Source organism: Anas platyrhynchos, chromosome W, assembly GCF_047663525.1.
Source record: "Anas platyrhynchos isolate ZD024472 breed Pekin duck chromosome W, IASCAAS_PekinDuck_T2T, whole genome shotgun sequence".
NCBI classification, from domain to species: domain Eukaryota; kingdom Metazoa; phylum Chordata; class Aves; order Anseriformes; family Anatidae; genus Anas; species Anas platyrhynchos.
Genome location: NC_092620.1, coordinates 3,977,136 through 3,994,679, shown reverse-complemented (window position 1 = coordinate 3,994,679; position 17,544 = coordinate 3,977,136).

The following is a 17,544-nucleotide window of genomic DNA, read 5'->3' as shown; positions in this document are numbered from 1 at the left end:
CATTATCATTGCAATCCGATGCAAGCAATGCCCATTTATGTCTGGTGATCTCACGCAACTGTAACAAGCTAGGAGCAAATACAATGAGTTTATCTAAGTAACATGGACATCTGATAGCATTTGCAGGGATACCTTGCCAGGCCCCATCCCCACAAATCAGAAGCACATCAGGAGGTAAGGCCAAAGCTGTACAATTGTTCCAAACACTGTAGTTGTTACCCCTTGTCTCCATGCTATAAACTCCTAAACCCTGCTTAGCAGCGTCATTGTAATCACAGGTGTTATTTGTGTTTTTGTACCGGTATGGCCCTTTCCCAGTTCCTGTAGCAGGATTCATCTGATAGCCACGGCTACGTTCTATTTTGTAGCTACCTTTCAGGTTGATACAGATTTGACTACAGATACCAGGGTTTTGACATTCATCAATTCCACAGTTTCTCTTTTCTACAAAGTCAAACCCAGCTGGACAGTCACATTCATTTATGTTGCATTCCTTCAGGGGCTCATCACCCCAGTCCTTGCAGTCTCTCTGCTGGTTACACACTTTATTGGTATCTATGCATTCTCCACTTCTGCACTTGAATTTGCCAGGTCCTGAGCACTGAATAACATCGTTACAGTTTGCTTCATCAGTGCCATCCAGACAGTCTCTCACACCACTGCACTGCCTTCTTCCGTGGACACAGTTCCCATCTACACATCTGAACTGGTCTGGCCTGCAGGTCTGAGAAGGGCAGTTAATTTCATCACTTCCATCCTTGCAATCAGGATCTCTGTTACAGTCTTTTTCACCATCACATTTCCAGGACACCAGGATACACTGGGTTGACTGAGGACCACAGCTGATTTCATTTACCTGGTATGTTCTCATATAACACAGATCAGCAATCTCATCAGACCCATTTTCACAGTCCGGATCCCCATCACACTGCCATCTGTTTGGCACACACTGACCACTGTTGCACACAAAGTCAGATTCAGCACACGTCTTCTTCACACAAGCACTCTCATCACTGCCGTCTGAGCAGTCTTCACATTTTGCTCTAGCACTGTCGGCAGCAGTGCACAGGCAGGTGAGGGCGAGCAGCAGGCAGAATGCCCCACAGCGCGTCAGTGCCTGCCGCCGCCCTGCACCTATGTCACTTATACTACTCCTATTACCCGTGCTAGTAGTGTCAGTGGCATCCTCCTGGTACCGTTTCTGTCTTTGCCGCCCCTTACTCTCCCCCTTTTCTTTTTGCCACTGACCATTCACCACAAATGGATAAGACACATGAGTACTAGTTAGGAAAGAGAGTGTAACGTCTGCTATACGGCTGCAGGCAGTGCCAGCTGCAATCCTAGAAGCTGTTTGTGAACGAGCCTGCCGGTGGTCATTTGGCAGTGTAATCTGCGTCTCTGCACTCCTGCCCTGCAATAGAGCTAAATCGTCATTAATAGTCCGTAGAATGAGGCAACCCCACGGAATGTTATCCAGAAACATAGTTATAACACCGATCTGGGGACGAATAGTCTTTTTTGCATTGCAAGATAAACCTCTTATAAAAAGAATGCCAAAGAGAAGCAGCACAGCCGCCGCTGCCTCCATGGTTACGTCAGACAGGCTGCAGGGTCCTGATGTCCGCCCCTCTGCTCTGTGCCGACTCGCCACACGGTGAGGGTCGGCTGCCGTTGTCCACTGATGCCTCTGGTCTCCCGTAGCAGCTCGATCTCGGATGTCCCGCATCGCACCGCGATCACGTCAATTTCCCGCGGCCCTCCGCAATTCCACGTCCCGCCGCAACTCCGTTTCCCGCGGCCCTCCGCAATTCCACGTCCCGCCGCAACTCCGTTTCCCGCGGCCCTCCGCAATTCCACGTCCCGCCGCAACTCCGTTTCCCGCGGCCCTCCGCAATTCCACGTCCCGCCGCGACTCCGTTTCCCGCGGCCCTCCGCAATTCCACGTCCCGCCGCGACTATATTTCCCGCGGCCCTCCGCAATTCCACGTCCCGCCGCAACTCCGTTTCCCGCGGCCCTCCGCGGGAGTACCGCGTCTCACCGTGAGGCCTGTGTACCGTGTTTCCGGGCCGGTGTCCGGTCTGCTCAAGCGCCGGTCGGATGGGCGCTCCGAAGTCCCGACGGCGCGGCGAGATCACGGCGCCGCTGGTCCCGGCGCCGCCGGTCCCGGTGCCGCTGGTTTCCTGGTCCCCCTGCGTTCCGATGTGCCGGTGCTGCTGGTGTCCCGCTGCGCTGCGATGTTTGTCCCGGCGAAGCTGCGATGTCCTGTTCGGGTCCTGTTCAGGTCTCACCCTGTTCGGGCGCCATATGTTGCAGGAAGCACGGCCGAAAGCACGACAGACACCAGTAGAGTCAGATCATGCTCCATTTTATTGCCCGAATAGCCTAACTTTTATAGAGAACTTAACAGGGGTGGACAGTGTTTCACACAAGATTATTGGTCAAAAGCACTCAGACAAACAACTATAAGAAAACAACCCCACCTGCAAGAAAACAACCCCTTGTGATTAGCAGTCACATAGACCTTGTCCTTGAAGCCAGCTACTGGTAACAATATTTTTCTGAATTCCTCAATTGGGCAATGTGGGAACACTGTCATGGGAACGTCTCATAGTTGCCCTGGTAGCTTGGTTTGCTCAGCTACAGCAAGCCATAGGATTTTTGCTGTTTCAAGAAATCCCTCAACAAAGTGATATATGCACTAGATTCAACGTGCAAAATTCAATTGGAAAAGTAACCTGAAACTTCTGCTGAAATTGCAGCTGAATCGAGCTGCCAAACAGGAGCTTCTGCACAGACATATGCAGTGCTGAAATCACAACATATAGGATGGAATATTTAGATTAGACTCCTAGAAAATACTTGGATAAAAAAAGCTATGAAACCTAAGATAGAAATCTGTTATGAAATAAAGCTTTATTTTTCATCAGCTTTTGAAACTTGTCCTGGTTTCAGCTAGAATAGAGTTAATTTTCCTCCTAGTATCTAGTAGGGTGCTATGTTTTCGCTTAGGATGAGAAGAGTGCTGATAACACGCCGATGTTTTAATTGTTGCAGAGCAGTGCTTACACTAAGCCAAGGACTTTTCAGCTTCTCACTCTGTCCTGAAAGTGGGCAGGCTAGGGATGCAGCAGGAGCTCGGAGGGGTGTAACAATGGCTTATGATATGATGAAATTGCTGGTCATGAGACTAACCTGGTATTTGTCCTCAGCACTGTCGTCAACTCTATACTTTGGAAACCATATCTCAGAAACTATAGCAATTACACCTATTGACTTTTTTTTGTCAGGGAGCCAATCTGTGGAGGGGACAGAGGAAGATATTTTTTCCTACTTGTTCACTCTCCCTTTCTCCTTCACCACCCTCTTATCCTCCGAGCTAGTTATGATAGTTCTCCAAAATGCTGAATATCCTTGGGATACTCAGACCAGCATGTTCTTGTTGTTATGTCTCCTGAATGTGCTTCAGGTTTTGTTTAAAGTGAAACAACTACTTAGGAATCTCATCCAGAGATCTGTCCTGAGGCGGGATAGTTGTGAGTGGCAGGGAGTGTGGGAGGATATGGGCAGATTTCTAGAGCAGTGGGCACCTCCAGTGTTTTGGAAATTCACCCCTGAACAACTGCAAAATCCTAAAAAACTGGCAGAATGCTTCAAAAAGGGGTGTCATGACTCTGGCAGTTCCAAAGAGACACAAATCACTGTAGTGTGCTGGGGACTGGCCTATGCCTTTCAAGCTGCAATTGATGCTACTATAAACCTAGTGACAGACCCGGTGGCCACTCCAACCCCTACAACGGACCCCGCGGCCTCTCCAGCTCCTGTGGCCATTCCAGCTCCTGCGGTTGTTCCAGCTCCTGTGATGGCCCCAGTGGTCATCCCAGCTCCTATGACAGACCCGGCGGTTGTTCCAACCCCTGTGACTAGCCCAGCGTGTATTCCAACCCCTGTGGCAGGCCCTGTGGCTAGGTCAGAGAAACAAACTGTAGCAGTGCAAGTTGCCCCTGTAGAGAAGGCGAAAAAATGGTATAGAGATTCAGGTCATTTAGAACACAGAGAGTCTTCTGCAAAATCTAGGTATAGAGATGACGATGCTGGGCCATCAAGGATTCAGGAGGAGGAAGATGAGGATGCCGAAAAATCAACAGTAACTACCCGAAACCTATACCACCGTGAGCTACGAGATGTGTGAAAAGATTTTAGTCATTGCATAGGTGAGCAGCTTGTCACCTGGCTGCTCCAGTGCTGGGAAACCGGAGCCAGTTGTATGGAATTAGAGGGCAGGGAAGCCAGACGGCTGGGATCCCTTGCTAGAGACATAGGCATTGACAAAGCAATTGGAGATGGAGCACGACCTTACAGCCTCTGGAGGCGTCTCCTGGCAGCTGTGAAGGAAAGGTATCCCTTCAAGGAAGAACTTTTATGTCTACCAGGCAAGTGGACCACTATGGAGAAGGGAATCCAGTACCTGAGAGAATTAGCCATACGAGAGGTGATGTATGAGGACCTCAGGCAACGGACAAACATCCACAGATACAGATGAAGTCAGGTGTACACGACCCATGTGGCGGAAGTTTGTACGGAGTGCACCATCATCATATGCCAGCTCATTGGCAATAATGGCTTGGAAAGAGCATGAGGAACCCACAGTGGATGAAGCGGCTAAACAACTCTGGCAGTACGAAGAAAGTCTCTCTTCCTTACAGGCCTGCGTCTCAGCTGTGGAGAAACTTTCTGAAGAGTTCCACCAACTTAAAGAGAATCTATCTTCCTCCCCACCTGAACCAACCAGTGTCCACCAACCAAAAGAGAACACTGTGGAGAAACTTTCTGAAAAGGTCCACCAATTTGAGGAGAGATTATTTTTCTCCCCGCCTGTACAAACCAGTGTCTCAGCTATCAGGGGTAAGTGTTCATCCACACAAGGAAATCAATATGGTGGGTACACACCCTGTGGTTTTACCTACGAGACCATGGAGAGGACATGAGAAAATGGGATGGAAAAATCTACCTCGACCCTAGAGGCACAGGTACATGAGTTGCAAAAGAAAACAATTGGGGAAAAAGGGATTCTCTGAAAAGTTTGCTGCTCCAGCTTCCAGCAGGCAGTCCTTCAAACACAGAAACAAAGAAGATTCTGACCAGGATTAGGGAGGCCCTGCGTCCAGCCAGGGGGAGGAAAGGGACAATCGAGTTTATTGGACTGTGTGGATTCGATGGCCTGGCACATCAGACGCACAGAAGTATAAGTCTTTAGTAGACACTGGTGCACAATGTACTCTAATGCCATCAAGCTATAAAGGGCCAGAGCCCATCTGTATTTATGGAGTGACGGGGGGATCCCAGCAGTTAACTGTATTGGAGGCTGAAGTGAGTCTCACTGGGAATGAATGGCAAAATCACCGTATTGTGACTGGCCCGGATGCTCCATGTATCCTTGGCATAGAAGGACCCATTCAAGGACCCAAAAGGGTTCCAGTGTGCTTCTGGCATAGCTGCCTTAGAGACAGAGGGCATTAAACAATTGTCTACCTTGCCTGGTCTCTCAGAGGACCCCTCTGTTGTGGGGTTGCTGAGGGTCGAAGAACAGCAAGTGCCAATCGCTACCACAACTGTGCACCGGCGGCAATATCGCACCAACCAACACTCCCTGATTCCCATCCATAAGCTAATTCATCAACTGGAGAGCCAAGGAGTGATCAGCAAGACTCATTCCCCTTTTAATAGTCCCATATGGCCAGTGTGAAAGTCTAATGGTGAGTGGAGACTAACAGGGGACTATCGTGGCCTGAACAAAGTCATGCCACCACTGAGTGCTGCAGTGCCGGACATGCTGGAACTCCAGTACGAACTGGAATTGAAGGCAGCCAAGTGGTATGCCACAACTGATATCACTAATGCATTTTTCTCCATCCATCTAGCAGCAGAGTGCAGGCCACAGTTTGCTTTCACTTGGAGGGGAGTCCAATATACTTGAAATCAGCTGCCCCAGGGGTGGAAACACCTCTAGTTAGTAGTTAAACAACTACTTAGGAACGTCATCCAGAGATCTGTCCTGAGGCAGGAGTGTATATAAGGCACAAACCACTCAGCCTGTGCTCTCTCCCTCCCAGACCCCATGAAGGGGTCGGGAACGGTCATCAATAGTGGGACGCTCCTGCACAGCATCACCGCCCGCTCTTTCACCCCTACATCTGGGTAACCCCTTCTGTATAAATACAAGATGAACTACTGTGGTGGGTGCACACGATTGTGGTGGGACTCCTTCCGCCATGCTGCACAGTGCTGAATAAACATACCTACTTTACCGCCTTACAGGTTGTGGAGTCTGTTTTCCGCAAGTCAGAGTATAGATATCTCACTTATGTATCCTAAGTCCATTGAGGATCTAGTGACAGGTCATGTCCTGTAAGTTCTTCTATGAAGGACTTGTACGTGTATAGAGCCCTCTCCTGAAGTACTCTGGTATTTAATTGTAGGATTAGGGCTTTTGTTTTTCTAAGCAATAGCAATAAAATATGTTTACCCAATATCTGCTTTCTTCACAGAACAGCACTTTGACCAAAAGTGCACAACAAAGGTCAGAAAATTGTTCCTTTTCCTACTGTGCTTGATTTGTATAAGAAAGAACAAGACTTTGTGGTGGTTTTACCATGCTAGGCAGCTGAACACCACAACTGCTCTCTCACTCCCCCTCCTTAGATGAGGAGGGGAAGAAGTAAAGGGAAGAACAACTCACAGGTTGAGATAAGGATAATTTAATTAAAGGAAAAAAAATTATTAAGGAAAGATTATTATTAATTAAATAATTTAACTAAAGGGAAAAAAGGGAAAGGGGAAAAGGGAGGGGGAAAAGAAAAACAAAACAAGTAAAGGGGGTGTGGAAGTGCAGAGGAAAGAAATTACTCTCTACTTCCCACAAATGAGTGATGCTTGACCATGTCCTTGAAGCAGGTCCTCAACGCACGTAGCCGGTGTTTGGGAGGACAAACATTTTCGTAATGAGAGCCCACCCCTCCCCTTTTCTTCCTTTTTCCACCTTTTATTGCTAAGTGTGACATATGGTATGGAATATCCCTTTGGTTGGTTTAGGTCAGCTGCCCTGGTGATGTTTCTTTCTTACTTTTTTGCCCACCCCCTAGGAGAGTTGGAGAGAGTCCTGATGCTGTGCCAGCACTGCTCAGCAGCAGACACAACACTGGTGTGATACCACTGCTGTTGTACTGTTACATACACTGCTGTTGTTGTGTTACATAGCTGTAATAATGTAAACTTCAGATGAGAAATTACTTTTCTCATTTGTTTTATGAACAAAAATATCTATGTTAAAGTTTTAGAAACTAAGAAAACCGTACTTTGTGGTAAGGGAAACCTGTCATTTTGTGAGAACAGTAGGAGATCCCAAGTAGGGATGTTTTGAATAGGTGGAGATTGTGGAAAACAAATACCTCTGAAGTGATCAGTTCTGAATTAATCCAGAAGTGTGTGTTTTATGAGCCTTGGTTAGTTTATGAAAACTGCACATCACAGTGCAAAACACACAAATAAGATGAAAGTATTTAAGGATTTAAGTGTTGCTGTATTCAGAATTTTGAGAAGCAGCCACTGCTCGGAGGGAAGGTTTACCTAAAGATGAAACGGTCACCAGGAGGAACAGAACTGCACAGGTGCAGGTTCAGTCACTCAGAGATTGTTCTCAGAGCCACCAAAGAAGTGACTCTCCGTTCTACCGCTTTGATAATCAGTCAGCCCACCTCCCCTGATACTTGGGAAACTGACCAAACACCACCGAGAATATACCAAAACTTCTAAACTGTTACTTAGATAATGCTCCTGCCTTCCTCCTTGTCACACAAAAAAAACATTTAAGAACAAAAATAGGATTACAAGATGCACCACTGGGCCCATATATCAGGCACCACCATCAACACCTGGATAAAACCGCACTTCTTTTCGGTCTGTCATGCGCTTCGTTCGTCTCCAGCCGCTCCCCTCGCGGAGAATACGGAATTGCAGATCGGAACTCCGCACTTGCTTTGCAGCGATGCTGCGTATCGCTCACAGCACAATCACACAATCGCACAGAGAGGCCCCTTGCAATTCTTGCTCATACCATCAGAATATATCACTTAAAACAATGTTGTGGTTTAACCTGGCCGGCAGCTAAACACCACACAGCCGTTCGCTCACCCTCCCCCCTCCCTCTCTGGGACGGGGGAGAGAAATGGAAATTGAAGCCTGTGAGTTGAGATAAAGACAGTTTAATAAGACAGGAAAATAATAATAACAATAATAATAATAATAATACAATGGTGATAATAGTACTACTACTAATAATATGTACAAACAAGTGATGCACAATGCAATTGCTCACCACCCGCTGACCGATGCCCAGCCTAACCCCGAGCAGTCCGGCCCCCTCCCCCCGACTAGCCACCCCTATATATTGTTTAGCATGACGTCAGATGGTATGGAATACCCCTTTGGCTAGTTTGGGTCACCTGTCCTGGGTCTGTCCCCTCACAGCTCTTACTGCACCCCCAGCCTGCCTGTTGGCAGGACAGAGCAAAAGGCTGAGATGTCCTTGGCTTAGTATAAGCACTGCTCTGCATCAATTAAAACATCGGGGTGTTATCAGCACTCTTCTCATCCTAAGCCAAAACATAGCATTCTACCAGCTACTAGGAAGAAAATTAACTCTGTTCTAACTGAAACCAGGACAAACAATAACCAAACTTGTTTGTATCGTCTCCGGCCGTGTTCCTCGTGGAGTAACTCACTTCACAACAATACTTTGCCTCAAACACATACACAAATGCTTTCAGCATGAGATACCCAGATGAATCATTGGCATTAGAAATTAGAGGGCGATTGATTAAGAATGAATAGGTGCTATATTTGCAATTTACTGTGCCTGTGCTGCGCTTAAGCCTCCAGATAACAAGAGCCCCTCATGGTTCAGATTTCAACCAAGGGGTCAGAGATAAGGAGGACTGCTTACAAAGGGACAATGTAATAAATGACTGAGTCCCAAATAGGATTGCAATTAAAGTTTTCAATTTATTAAACGAATAGAGGCAAGCAAACAGCTCTGGGTGCGCCAGGAGTCTCCGCTCCACCAAGACACACACCTCACCCCCACTAGAGTTCCCGTTTTATAGTCTAGTAGTTCCGTTTTTACGTAGCACATCCTGGTATCCTCTGCAACTGTGCGGCCTGTTACTAGGGGGTCGTCACAGGCTCTCAGGTGGTCGCGGGGATGAAGGTCGTAGTCTTCCTCTGCATTGCGGGTCGCAACCTTGTTAAGCAATTGCTACACATGTCCTTAGTTAGGCATTTCAGTTGCTGTCTTTGTTAGCTTAACAGGAAGTTGCTACAGACATGATCTCAGCAGGATATCCTGGTTACAATCACAAGGTTACAAAAGAAGCAACTGCTTAGAAAGTTGCCCTACCAGTTAGCTTAACAATTATCAAGTTCCTATACAATGTTTATTACAGTACCGGTTTGATTAACAAATATCAAATTTTTATTCAATGTTTATTACAGACAAGATAAGGAATGTTAAACATACAAGGCCTCGAGATACCAGGAGCCCCTCAGACCCCAAGAACCAGATCAAAACAACGTTATGGCCCAGATTGTGACCAAGGCCTCAGAGAGCATGCACAAAGAGATGATGTGAAAAGTTCAACCCTGATGAAGACAATCTTACTTCATCCCCACGACCCTCAGTGCCCACCACCACAAGGCACTGAGCAAGCGCAGACAAGAGGAATTTATGGAAATGACTTCTTGTAGCTAATTTTAATACTAAGCGGGGACAGGTTATGCATATGTATAGGCGTATTGGGAAACTTCATGCATATGTAACTCTTTACTGCATATAATCACAGCAAGTTGCCGCGTCAGGTGCGCACTACTTTGGCAGGACTACCCCCCATTCTGCCCAGCGCTGAATAAACATACCTACTTTACAGTCTTACTGATTGTGGAGTCAGATTTCCGCGAGTCATTTTGGCGAGCCAGCCAGGAGACACTCTGCTTGGCTGCGGTGATTCAAAGATCGAAGCCGAAATTTCTAAGTGATGAAGTATCCTTTATTGTCAGCGCTGGATGCACAGGGGATCCTTCCACCTAATGTGCACGTTCGAAGTAACAAACTATCTCATATTTATACAGCAAAACAATGAATATTATATTAACGCCTATACATATTCATTACCTAAGCCCGCCTACACTCACTTCATATGCTAATTAGCTTATCAGTCCTTGTGCTTGCGCAAAGCCTCCCAAGAATTGTGGGCCGGGGTCTTCAGGACGTGGGCAGTGGTCTTTGGGAGGAAGACCGTAGGTCTTCCTCATGATGTACTTTTCACCTTTTGCTAAAGAATGCCAAGTTGGCTGAATCAGTTGTTTTCCAAGCCGCAGGAATTCCGAGTTGGCTCAAGTTAGCTCAAGTTTCAGCATATGTATCTTGTGATCCTGTTTTTGCTCTTAAATGGTTTGAGTATGACAAGAAAAAAGGTGGGAGCATTATCTAAAGTAACAGTTTAGAAGTTTTGGTATATTCTCGGTGGTGTTTGGTCAGTTTCCCGAGTACTGGGGGGAGGGGTCTGACTGATTATCAAAGCGGTAGAACGGAGAGAGTCATTTCTTTGGTGGTTTGGGCTTGAGCCCTGAGAATTTGGTAAGAAGGGGGAGAGCGAATTTATTTAGGCCTCAATACCTTTTAAACCCCCATATTGACGGATGCACAGGGGTGATTCCTTGTTTTGTATGGGCTTCCTAACAAAGTGCATGAGAAAAATTGGCATTGGGCTTGAAATTCGGTCCTGTTGAAATGTAAATTTTGTGGAAAAGGTGGTAATGTTTGTCTAGAAGAGGAAGTCTGAGTGCTTCAGATGTTTTCCCGAAATCCCGAGGATTTGTGATTGGAATGGGGCTCATTAATAATCTGAAATAGTAAAGTTTGTATGTGGGAAGAAGAGTTTAATCCCAGAGAACTGGGACATTTGGGAAGAAGATTAGGAAAAGATAGTAAAAACCTGCAGTAAAAAGGTTTGTATAGAAATTGAAACAAGGGACAGTAACTAGTAAGGAATAGTAATAAATAAATAAAAGGGAATGGGAAATCAAGGAAATGGGTAATATCCAAAACAAAGACGTTTTAAAGAAAGCCTCCTTGGGTGCATATTGGCACTTTGGAAGGATATTGTTAGAACTGGTGGCACAGAAAGCAAGAGGACTTTCACTAAGTATTGCAATCAGTGGTGGCAACTATATAAACTAAATGGCCACCTTATGGATCAATCGACTATAACACTATCTTGCAATTAATGTTGTTTTTGAGGAGAGAAGGAAAATGGAATGAAATGCTGTATATCATCTGGGAGGGAAAAGGTATTGTTATATATGGACTGGTAATTTGTGTCGAGAAAATGGTTGATATTAATAAAGAAGGGGGAGATGTGGGAGTGTGGCCATGGGGGTCAGAAAAGCCCAGTGGTTGATGGTAACATCACTCTTAACGATGAGGCCATCAGGAATGTAAAAGAGTTTAGAGGGAACAAAGAAGGGTGATTCAGGAGACTCCATGCAGTCTCGGGTTGCTTGTTCTACAGCCCTTAAGGCATGGAAGTTGCTGGGTGTTTGCTGGTTGCCAGGCAAAGTTGTTTGACCAATGAAAAGTTGTTTTTGAAAAGAACTGCTGTGGGGAGAAGGGTATAAGAGGGGAAACTGCCCTCAAGACAAAATAAGGCAACACGATGAAGTTACGTCATCAATAAAGAAGTAGAAAGAAGGAATGAAAAGGAACAGGCTGACAGAACAGAGACCAGGACAGGAACAGGCACATTGATCGCCTCATGAAGACAGGTTCGGCCAAACTCAGCAAAATGCTCAAAGAAGCTCATACTGAAAGTCACTGGAAACGGGCGCACCAGAGCTGGGAAGAAGCTCAAGCTGAGAGAAGCGGACCCGCGCACACAACTGCCCCTGGCTGGTAAGCAGTTGCGAATTATGGGGAATCATGCGTCCTTAGAAACAAAGACTGTCCTGGAAACCTTACAGCTTATTCCCTTTATTAACAATCAGACAGTTTATGATCCTGAAACATGGGACCAAATTGAGGTCAAGGTGTGGGATTCTGCAACTAAAAATGACAAGGTTGCGGCGGGATTGCTCGGTGATTTAAAGATCAAAGACAAAATTTCTTTAAGTGGTATATTCTTTATTGCAGCGCTGGATGCACGGGGGATCCTTCCGCCTATCGTGCATGTTCGAAGTGACAAAATATCTCATATTTATACAGCGAAACAATGAATATTCAATTAGCATGCATACATATTCATTACCTAACCCCGCCTACCCTCGCTTCGTATGCTAATTAGCTTATCAGTCCTTGCGCTTGCGCAAAGCCTTCCAAGAATTGTGGGCCGGGGTCTCCAGGATGTGGGCAGTGGTCTTTGGGAGGAAGGCCGTAGGTCTTCCTCGTAATGCACTTTTCACCTTTGCTTAATCAGTTGTTTTCCAAGCTGTAAAAATGCTGAGTTGGCTTTCAGTTTAACTGAGGGTCGGCAGATAACAGGAAGTCTCAGTTAACAAGACAAGACAATTGACTCAAGTTATCTCAAGTCTCAGCCTGACTAACGGTTAACAGATACTGGGATGTTTTCAAATAACAAGATGCTTAAACATAACAAAAGGTCTACAGATAACAAGATGTCGTTTACTTTGTCCTTGCTAACTTTTAACCACAAGTTTTATTCTATCCTAAAGTGAGTTTATACTATATCATCGGCACCTGGCGAGCAATCTCTGAGGCCTTAAAGAGCCCTGTGGGACTACAGTCAGAAATGTGTGGTTTGCCAGACAGTGAGGGAGCTGCGGGCTCGTCTACGGATAATTTTGCTACGCCATCGGCCCCTCTGCTGCTACAGCCATCGAAGGCTTTTGCTGTTCTGCCCCCTGGTGACCTGGATGTGCCTTTTGACCCAGGCCTCATTGGCCTTGAAAAGGAGATGGATATGTTTTTCTTCAGTCTGGAAACAACGGGATACATAAGGCCTGAAGACCGAGTTGCTTGACAACTTAAAGTGAGAAATATTGTTCAAAAGGAATGGAAAATGGAGACTTGTTTGTAATCAAGAAAGGGAATGGAAAATGGAGACTGTTATGTCATGGAACTTAAAGGATTGTTTGTTACCTTTCCTGATTGTACATATGTATAGGCATACTCGGGTTTAGCGTGTAAAAGCAATGTTCTATATGTTTGATGTTCGTGTGTGCATGTTGGTGGAGCGTAGACTCCCCGCACATCCAGCGCTGTTTACTTGCCTATTATACCTTTTATAAATATTCCTTTTATAAATATTACTAAATTCAGATTGAGTTGAGACTTCATTTATAACAGTATGGAATTAAGTTGGCCCCTGACTGAGCCTTCGGTGCTGGCATTAGAAAAGTAAGAGAAAGATAAAGGAAGTGTTAAAAGGGTTGCTGAAGGTGTTAAAGGTGTGGCATGTAGTATTTAACAGAGCTGTTTGAAGTTGAATGAGCAGGGAAAGAGGATGTAGGAATGTTAATAGTTCTGCCTCCAACAGAGGCTGAGATCTCAAAATCACTGGTGTGAGTCCTCTGGGGCAGAGGGACCATGATGGGTCCAAGAGCGTTGTCATGGAAACAGAAAAGCAGATAACTCTTAAAACAACCTGAGTTCATGTGTGAGCTCAGCGGTCCCATTGGCAATCTCAGGGAACTTTCAGAGAGAAAATAATAATAATAATAATAATAAATATATAAATAATTAAAAAAAACGAACCTGGCTTAAGAAAACAAACAGAGGCAATTGGTTAGCCTCTTTCTAGGGCAATCAGCCCCTGATACTGGAAAGGAATTGTCTTAGGGTCAGGATAAACTTACAACAGTCAGGAATGACAGGGACCTGGGGCATCTAGCCTAGCAGGTCCACTGGTTGAAATAAAGCTAGGGAATGAAGAAGTGAAGCTTGAATTTTTTTGTTGGTTACGGGAGCTTCTTTCTCTGTGTTAATTAGTCTGTAAATGTAAGAGGAGCAACTGTCCTACAAGAAAAGGCGTTTTTTTATTATTTTTTTTTCAATGCTTGAAATTTAAATTGGGAAAAATGATTGGAATTATAAACTGAGAAAAACAGTCAAGTTTGGTTCATGGTACTAGATTTAAAGGATGCCTTTTTCTGCCTGCCCGTGGCAACTGAAAACCAGAAACTCTTTGCCTTTGAGTGGGAAAATAATAATAGAGGATGGAAAACTCAGCTTACTTGGACAGTGTTACCACAGGGGTTCAAGAATAGCCCCACCATATTCGGGAACTGTGATCTTGAAGCTTGAAAGACCCCTTCGGGAAAAGGGGACACTGTTGCAATACACAAATGATAGCTACTGAAGAAGAAAAGGAATGTGTATAACGGACTGTTAGCTCACTACATTTTTTCGGCACTAATACTGTGAACCCAGCCTCTTTCCGTAGTAACACAGTTTCCATATCACCCATTCATGATTGCATCAAGACCATGGACACGGTATACTCCAGCTGACCAGACTTAAAGGAAACACCCCTAGAAGATGCAGAGGATTGGTATATAGATGGCAGCAGCTTTGTCCGCCAGGGATTTCGCCTCACAGGATATGCGGTAACAAACATCATCCCAAAAGGTGGAAATCATCGCCTTGATAAGAGCTTTTGAGCTGGCAAACATTTGGACAGATTTGAAATATGCCTTTGGTGTGGTGCATGCACACGGGGCAATTTGGAAGGAGAGAGGACTCTTATCTTCCTCAATTAAACATGCAGAAGAGGCTGATAGCAGTTATTAGGGAAGAAGGAAAAAGGTGGCCCAGACAGGAGCAGCCCTGACTAGGCAAGGAGCAATGTGCCCTATGTAAGAGATTTGGGCATTGGAAAAATGAATGCCCAGAACAGAAAAGAAATGGAAAAGGGAACTGGAGAAGGGAGGTGGTGGTCGCGCATGCAAAAGACAACTAAAGAGGACTGGGGGAATCTACCCTAGCAGATCCACTGGTTATAAAAATGAAGCTGGAGAAGGAGGGAAAAGAGGTGGAACTTATGGTAGATGCACAAGCAGCTTATTCAGTTTTAAATAAAGCATTATTATCAGTGGGGAATAATTACCTTGTAGTGAAGGGGGCAACTGGCCAATCTGAAAGAGCATATTTCTGCAAACCATTTAAATATAAATATGGGAAGCAGTGGGGCATTCACAAGTTCCTACACATGCCCAACTCCCCAGAGTCACTCCTAGGGAGAGATTTATTGGAAAGATTTCAAGCAACCATTTCATTTAAAATGGGGAGATTATTCTGGAGGTAAATGATCAAAGATATGTGGAAGTGTTGAGTTTGATATTGACAGCTATTGAGACCAAAAAGGAAACTAGTGAGGAAATCCTAAGTTAAGTGTTTTCCGGAGTATGATCTTCTAATGTATCAGGGAAGGCAAAAAATGCACTTAAACAGTACCCCTTGAAACAGGAAGATAGAGAAGGAATTAGCCCGATAATTGATTATCATGCTTAACACCAGAGCTAACTTGGTTTACCGTTTTAGACCTGAAAGATGCCTTCTTTTGCCTCCCTCTCCATGAAGCCAGTCAGAAAATCTTTGCATTTGATTGGAAAAGCCCTAAGAGTGGGCGCAAAACACAGCTCACATGGACAAGGTTGCCTCAGGGTTTTAAGAACTCACCCACCTTGTTCGGAGAACAACTTGCAAAGGACTTGGAGACCTGGGAAGCCTCATCAGGAGAAGGAAGGCTGTTGCAGATGACCTCCTAATAGCCACCCAGACGGAAGAAGCATGTGTGGCCTGGACCGTAAGCCTCCTAAACTTTCTGGGACTACAGGGGTACAGGGTGTTGAAGAAGAAGGCTCAGGTAGTAAAGCAGAAGGTGATCTACGTGGGTTATGAGGTTAGTGCCGGACAATGGACCTTGGGGCAAGATCATAAAGAAGCGATATGTCAAACCCTGAAACCCAAGACAATAAAGGAACTGGGAACCTTTTGAGGAATGATGGGTGGTGCAGATTGTGGATCTATAATTATGGATTGCTTGTAAAACCGCTGTATGCACTCATTGCGAATGGGAACAGGGACCTCCAATGGACAAAGGAGGCCACGCGAGCCTTTGACCAACTAAAGAAGGCTCTCATGTCAGCCCCAGCTCTGGGACTTCCAGATGTGAATAAACCATTTTTCCCCTTCTCCCATGAGAAACAGGGGATTGCCCTGGGAACTAGCACAGGACCTGGGCCCATATCAAAGGGCAGTTGCTTATTTTTCTAAGCAGCTGGATGCTGCTGCCAAGGGACGGCAGGGATGCCTCAGAGTCGTTGCAGCAGTGGTGCTAAATATCCAGGAAGCATGCAAGTTCACCTTGGGACAGAAAATAACTGTGCTAGTGTCTCACACAAGTGTCCACAGTGCTGGAAGTGAAAGGTGGTCACTGTCTTTCCCCACAAAGGTTCCTGAAATCAGCAGAAACCAAGGGGAGCCAGTATACCATGACTGCCTGGAGACCATTGAAGCTACCTACTCCAGCCGTCCAGACCTGGAGGACACTCTTTTTGAGGATGTGGAAATATGGGAGCAGCTACGTCATCAGCAGAAAATGACATGTTGGGTATGCAGTTACCACTTCCAAAGACGTATTAGAACCTGGACTAAAAAGTGAGATTATTGGAAGCAGTTCAGCTGCCTGAAAAGGTAGCAATCATTCACATTAAGGCACACCAGAAGGTGAGCTCAGAATAGGAGGAAGGAAATGATCTGGCGGACAGAGAGGCAAAAGAAGCAGCAGAAGGTGAGGTAGCAGCTGAGGGAGTCCTGATTCCAGACAGGCAAATTCCCCTTGAAGCTAAGCTTGTATATAACAAAAATTAATCGAAAGTCAGAAGGGAAAATATAACCAAGAGGGATGGGCTATTACCAAAGAAGGGAAGGGAAGCTAGTCATCCCCTCCAATTTATTGTAGTCACTGGTAAAGAAAGAACACCGGAAAACACATTGGGGAATAGACACTTTGTATAATTGTTTTGGGTCTGTCTGAGCTGGAGTCATCTTTTCCCTGTAGCAGCCCACACAGTGCTGTGCTCTGCACTCGTAGCTGGAATGGCACTGATATCACTCCAGTGTTGTGTCTATTGCTGCGTAGTGCTGGCACAGCATCAGGACTCCTTCCAAGACCCCAAGAGCCAGCAGGCTGGGGGTGGGCAAGTGATGGGGAGGGGACATCGCCAGGGCAGCTGACCTAAACCAGACAAAGGGATATTCCATAACACCTGATGTCACACTCAGCAATAAAAAGGGGGGTTCTCGTGGGGGAGGGGGCTGTTCCTCCTCAACAACCACTACGCGTTTTGAGGCCTTATTTGGGCAGAAGGGATGAAATACCACAATTCAAAACAAGAGAGTTTTCTTAAGAACTGTATTCTGGGGTTGTCCTCTTCTTTGTCATCTCTCAGGACCTGTGGGTTGTCGGCTCAAACAC